Raw genomic sequence first — 513 nt, forward strand, 5'->3', positions numbered from 1 at the left:
GAAATGTCCGCAGTGCTTCCGTGAGCATCTAAAAAAATAATTGCGAGTGAGGGAGGACAATCCATGGAGTTCTGAGACACAGAGACAAGCACATCCCAAACCTCAAAAGGAGTGGGGGAACTCACACCCAAGGGGTACCCCCAAGGGCTCAAATACTGATGCTGACATAGATGCTTACTATGGACACACATCCTCCATCCATGCTCCTCAATGAGCAAAACATCATGGGACTAGGTCCCTACCGAAAACACAACACAAATCAACTCAAAACATCTCAAAGAATGACCAACCTCTCATAGCACATACACAAACACCTTGAAACTCAAAAACACGACAACCTCAAAACCCATCCCCTCGGCCACTCTCCTCTCCAGGGAAACTTCCCTTCTCTTGCATGCTCTCCCTCACTTCAACAGCACAGAAGTGGTCACAGACCTTTCCAACAATCATGCCCAACTTCCAAAATGCATGCGGACACTCCTTGCTCTGGTCCATCACCACACAAATGCCGGG

Source organism: Myotis davidii, unplaced genomic scaffold (genome assembly GCF_000327345.1).
Source record: "Myotis davidii unplaced genomic scaffold, ASM32734v1 scaffold221, whole genome shotgun sequence".
Classification (NCBI taxonomy): Eukaryota; Metazoa; Chordata; class Mammalia; order Chiroptera; family Vespertilionidae; genus Myotis; species Myotis davidii.